A 6,228-nucleotide genomic window follows, 5' to 3' on the forward strand; every position below is an offset into this window, starting at 1 on the left:
CAGAGACAGCCATGTATGCATTAATTAATCAATTATACAATCAATTTGACTTTATTATGACCAATGTAACTACGTAATGGTAATCATTTATTTGAATAGTTGCATGGTTTATCTCTATTGACAAACTGGGTAAATCAAGATGTAGTCCAGGCCTATCCACAATACAGCTGAATGCATATTTAATAGGAGTGTGTGTGTGTGTGCGTTGGCAAACACAGGATTAGGAGATCTTACAGCGAACATCACCTTTTGTGAATTTTGAAGAATGTATGTAATATAAACAGCACATAAATGCTTAATAATTCATAAAGGTTGTGTTAACTGGCTGCTATCATCTTATAGAACGAAAACGTTTTCCTAAACCTGTGTTAAGCTCGTTTTTTTCTCATTTATTCCAAAACCCTATTCTTTCCCCATTAAATTTGCCCACAGGGACAGCTTAGGGAAACAGAGGTAAGGCATTTCCGGATCTTAGGACTACAAGCTGGCCAGCTCTATATATAATCTTCGGAAAAGACAGAGAGAGACCGAATAAGTGAATGAATAACATTTTTGGTGGCAATCAGCTTTGAAATCAGCATATTTTGCATTTTATTGGGAATAAATCACAAACAAAGTACTAGGGTAGTGAATTGGTGTTATCTTTGGCTGTCAGCTAGTAAGGAAAGTTTGCCAGCAAAGCTGGAAGTTACCGGAACCTTCTTCCATTGTAAAGTCATCCAGCCTGTATGGATATTATTTTGTGAACAGTAGTTAACAGTTTCAACATTTCTACATGCCGTGTCACATTTTTCAAGTGTGTTAACTTCTGTGCATCATGAGTGGGGAGATAACATGACACAGCCCAGACTCCCAGTGCAGGCAAGTAATGAGTAAGTGGTGAAGGCACAATGTGTGCTATAATAAGGGGTCGGTTGAGCTGACAGACCGGCTTGATCAGTGAGACACATTTGACAGAAGTACCTAACGTAACACAAATCCTAAACCGAACTGTTGTTCATGTTCTAGTATCGAAAAAGGACAGAGGTTTCGGTATACCGTGCAACACTAGATCTAGAGCAGGAGCGGCCACATCAGCATTTCAGGACGTAGGGGAGGAGCCACACAGATTTCTTTGGGGACTGATTTGTTTGTCAAAAGCAATTTGCAGGACATATACAGTGGGGCAAAAAAGTATTTAGTCAGCCACCAATTGTGCAAGTTCTTCCACTTAAAAAGATGAGAGGCCTGTAATTTTCATCATAGGTACAATTCAACTATGACAGACAAAATTAGAAAAAAATCCAGAAAATCACATTGTAGGACTTTTTAATGAATTTATTTGCAAATGATGGTGGAAAATAAGTATTTGGTCAATAACAAAAGTTTATCTCAATACTTTGTTATATACCCTTTGTTGGCAATGACAGAGGTCAAGCATGTTCTGTAAGTCTTCACAAGGTTTTCACACACTGTTGCTGGTATTTTGGCCCATTCCTCCATGCAGATCTCCTTTAGAGCAGTGATGTTTTGGGGCTGTTGCTGGGCAACACGGACTTTCAACTCCCTCCAAATAATTTCTATGGGGTTGAGATCTGGAGACTGGCTAGGCCACTCCAGGACCTTGAAATGCTTCTTACGAAGCCACTCCTTCGTTGCCCGGGCGGAGTGTTTGGGATCATTGTCATGCTGAAAGACCCAGCCACGTTTCATCTTCAATGCCCTTGCTGATGGAAGGAGGTTTTCACTCAAAATCTCACAATACATGGCCCCATTCATTCTTTCCTTTACACAGATCAGTCGTCCTGGTCCCTTTGCAGAAAAACAGCCCCAAAGCATGATGTTTCCACCCCCATGCTTCACAGTAGGAATGGTGTTCTTTGGATGCAACTCAGCATTCTTTGTCCTCCAAACACGACGAGTTGAGTTTTTACCAAAAAGTTATATTTTGGTTTCATCTGACCATATGACATTCTCCCAATCTTCTTATGGATCATCCAAATGCTCTCTAGCAAACTTCAGACGGGCCTGGACATGTACTGGCTTAAGCAGGGGGACACATCTGGCACTGTATGATTTGAGTCCCTGGCGGTGTAGTGTGTTACTGATGGTAGGCTTTGTTACTTTGGTCCCAGCTCTCTGCAGGTCATTCACTAAGTCCCCCTGTGTGGTTCTGTGATTTTTGCTCACCGTTCTTGTGATCATTTTTACCCCACAGGGTGAGATCTTGCGTGGAGCCCCAGATCGATGGAGATTATCAGTGGTCTTGCATGTCTTCCATTTCCTAATAATTGCTCCCACAGTTGATTTCTTCAAACCAAGCTGCTTACCTATTGCAGATTCAGTCTTCCCAGCCTGGTGCAGGTCTACAATTTTGTTTCTGGTGTCCTTTGACAGCTCTTTGGTCTTGGCCATAGTGGAGTTTGGAGTGTGACTTTTGAGGTTGAGGACAGGTGTCTTTTATACTGATAAGTTCAAACAGGTGCCATTAATATAGGTAACGAGTGGAGGACAGAGGAGCCTCTTAAAGAAAAAGTTACAGGTCTGTGAGAGCCAGAAATCTTGCTTGTTTGTAGGTGACCAAATACTTGTTTTCCACCATAATTTGCAAATAAATAAATAAAAAATCCTACAATGTGATTTTCTGGATTTTTTTCTAATTTTGTCTGTCATAGTTGAAGTGTACCAATGATGAAAATTGCAGGCCTCTCTCATCTTTTTAAGTGGGAGAACTTGCACAATTGGTGGCTGACTAAATACTTTTTTGCCCCACTGTACATCTAGTTTTAAACATTCAAGAGTGGCCTGACGTGTTTTGTAACCCAAAATAATAAAACATTATCAAACCGTCCACAGGCTGTATGTTGCCCACCCTTAAGTTGGAGGATCTGAGAAGAAATGTAGCTTGTCAGGCTCGATCCGAGAAGAATGTGAGATTGTCAACAATGGCCATCTAGAAATCAGGTGCACCACAGCACAGCAAAACTTGAGAAGTGTATAAAGAGGTAGCGAGACAGAGAGAACGAGAGCCTCACGGGGAAGGAATAGAAAGCGACACAGAAAGAACATCTTTTATGCCACTGAATATGTTCACACTCAAATGGCCACCGTCCTGTCGGCATACTCTCTTTACAGTCACATTAAAGGAGGAATATCAGGAATCCAGAAAATGTGCTGATATCGCTGGATTCCCATGGAATGCTTTATTGAGATAATCACACAATCTATTTCAGCTTGTATTTCTTAATCTGGAAGAAAATAATTAATGGTGCTGTGGTTTGTGTGCCAATGCCTCAAGTTCAGCGTGCTGCTTCTAATCTGCAATAATATTCCCCATTGTTTTCTTGTGTTGTAGCTATGCTTTTAATCGTGTTCCCTCATGTAAACTTGAAATGGGAGCAAATTAAAGGGCATTTCTATAATGACTGATGAGTATTCCCACTAGGGCTTCTTTTAGGCGCTAAGGGACAGGCAGCTAGTGAAGATGAAGACACTGACTCCTCCTGACTGCTCCTGTCTCCTGCATAACAGACTCTCTTTCCCCTTTGCCATAAGCACACTACTACAGCATAAATGTAAAGAAAGGAAAGAGAGGAGAAGAGAGGAGCGAAAGAGAAGGAAGGAGGGGTGGGGGGCAGAGTCCTTTCCTGAGGTCTACTGCTCCGGTGCGTCCATTCCTTCCGGCTGGATGGAGGCTTAATGCGAATGTGGAAAAGTGGAACATTTAATTAGGCTGCCAAGGGGGGTTTGTGTCACTTGGCACGAGCGACACAACCCCCCCCCCCACACCCCACACCCCACCCCTTACCGCTCTTTCACCCTCTCCATATTGCGTTCACTGCAGTCCAACCCCCACTTCCCTTTTTACCCACAGTCCTCGGAGGCTTGACCTACAGGGCCGATGGGGGCAGGCAGAGGTCAACAGTTTACAGCTGTGTGGTGGCCACATACTGTATAGCTCGCTGAGCGTTTCAATGAGCTGCCACCGAGGGTCAGAGTGGTTTAAGGTGCTGCTGACTCTGGAATGGGTTTACGTTGCTTTATGGATTCAACAAAATTTGTAGCTAACTACATCACAGAAATATTTTATATTCATGAGCTTAAATGTCAGACATTTGTATGTATGTATGTATGTGAGGGTGTATGTATGTATGTACTGTGGGGCAAAAAGGTATTTAGTCAGTCAAGAATTGTGCAAGTTCTCCCACTTAAAAAGATGAGAGAGGACTGTAATTTTCATCATAGGTACACTTCAACTATGACAGACAAAATGAGAGAAAAAAATCCAGAAAATCACATTGTAGGATTTTAAATGAATTTATGGTGGAAAATAAATGTGTGTATATATGCATTTGAGTGTATATGTATGTATGTATGTATGTATGTAAGTGTGTATGTATATGTATGTGAGTGTGTATGTAAGTGTTCATGTATGTATGTATGTATGTATGTATGTATGTATGTATGTATGTATGTATGTATGTATGTATGTATGTATGTATGTATGTATGTATGTATGTATGTATGTATGTATGTATGTATGTATGTATGTATGTATGTATGTATGTATGTATGTATGTGTATGTATGTATGTGAGTGGGTGTATGTATGTGTGTATGTGAGTGGGTGTATGTATGTATGTGAGTGTGTATGTATGTATGTGAGTGTGTATGTGAGTGTGTATGTATGTATGTATGTATGTATGTATGTATGTATGTATGTATGTATGTATGTATGTATGTATGTATGTATGTATGTATGTATGTATGTATGTATGTATGTATGTATGTATGTATGTATGTATGTATGTATGTATGTATGTATGTATGTATGTATGTATGTATGTGTGAGTGTGTATGTATGTATGTATGTGAGTGGGTGTATGTATGTGTGTATGTGAGTGTGTATGTATGTATGTGAGTGGGTGTATGTATGTATGTGAGTGTGTATGTATGTATGTATGTGAGTGTGTATGTATGTATGTATGTATGTATGTATGTATGTATGTATGTATGTATGTATGTATGTATGTATGTATGTATGTATGTATGTATGTATGTATGTATGTATGTATGTATGTATGTATGTATGTATGTATGTATGTATGTATGTATGTATGTATGTATGTATGTATGTATGTATGTATGTATGTATGTATGTATGTATGTATGTATGTATGTATGTATGTATGCATGAATGACTTATGATCCAAGATGGCGTAGCAGTCAGACGTCCTTGTCCTCTCGTGTCCTTTGTTTTACATATTTTTAGTCGCATATCCTTTAAAATATTTTGCTAAACCTCATCTAAATACTCTCCGGCAACCCGCCTCACCCAATGTGGCGTGGATCTGCTTTTTATTCCTAAAGTATTTATATTTACTTCGGATCTGGAATCCCTCAACTGAAGCTCGCCAGCTAACTACCAGATAGCAGTCAGCAAACCATTGCCAGTGGTCATCAGCTAACCTTCAGCTCGGAAAGCTCTCGCCAGTTCGAACAACGTGACTCTAACCAGTGCATAACGGACCTGTTATTTTTATCCCCAAATTCCTACCGCAAACTGAACATTTTCATCTGGATCTTCACAACTAGCTAACCGCAATGACTACTCCTAGCTAGCGTTTCCATCCCAGAGCAAGCACCAATTTAGCTTGAAGCTAGCCCGGCCAGGGCTCCTGTGCTACCACCGAAGCATACTCCTGGGCTACAATATCGGCCTGCTAGCTACCTAGAGCTACTTGGAACCCTTCTAATTCCACGACTGGTCCCCCCCCCAAAAGGCTAACTTTCTAGCCCCTGCTATCTGCTTGCTTGCTGACCCGGTCTGCTAACTGTTAAACTGCCGGGCCCTGGTCTGCTAACTGCTAGCTTGCCTGCCTGGTCTGCTAACTGCTAGCCCTTGCTAACTGCTTGCTTGCTAACCTGGCCTGCTAACAGCTAGCTTACCCTGGTCTACTAGCTGCTAGCTTGTTTGGCTCCGGCCTACTAACTGTTAGCCGTGTCCCCAGCCAGCCCAACCACTCACTGGACCCATATGTTCACTTGGCTACGCATGCCTCTCTCTAATATCAATATGCCTTGTCCATTACTGTACTGGTGAGTGATTACTGTCTTATTTCACTGTAGAGCCTCTAGTCCTGCTCAATATGCCTTAACCAACCATGTTGTTCCACCTCCTACATATGCGATGACATCACCTGGTTTAAACATCTCTAGAGACTATATCTCTCTCTTCATTACTCAATGC

Source organism: Oncorhynchus gorbuscha, linkage group LG10 (genome assembly GCF_021184085.1).
Source record: "Oncorhynchus gorbuscha isolate QuinsamMale2020 ecotype Even-year linkage group LG10, OgorEven_v1.0, whole genome shotgun sequence".
Classification (NCBI taxonomy): Eukaryota; Metazoa; Chordata; class Actinopteri; order Salmoniformes; family Salmonidae; genus Oncorhynchus; species Oncorhynchus gorbuscha.